Source organism: Myotis davidii, unplaced genomic scaffold (genome assembly GCF_000327345.1).
Source record: "Myotis davidii unplaced genomic scaffold, ASM32734v1 scaffold1476, whole genome shotgun sequence".
NCBI classification, from domain to species: domain Eukaryota; kingdom Metazoa; phylum Chordata; class Mammalia; order Chiroptera; family Vespertilionidae; genus Myotis; species Myotis davidii.
Window position 1 is genome coordinate 125865 of NW_006287253.1, and position 328 is coordinate 126192.

Below are 328 nucleotides of genomic sequence, written 5' to 3' on the forward strand. Positions count from 1 at the left end.
CTCACCTGTCCTCCATCCTCCACTTCCTGCTCAGTGCACTTTGCAAGCTTCTCCTTTGCATGTCAGTTGCCTTCGAGGGAAAATTGGAGAAAGAGCACCATCATCTGGCCAAGGTCAGGGAGGAAGCTAGTTGGTGCATAAAGTCTCCGACATGACTCTGCCTAAAAATGGGTCTTCAGAGCCATCCAGGATGAAAGAGTTTCTGAAGTGGGCCTGTATACATCCAAAGCTATTTTCTATAAACATTTATTCTATGGAGAAAACCAAGGGACCCTTTTCCTCCTTTAGAAAGAACTCTTGTTAGAACCAAGAGCTAGTCCAGGAAAAT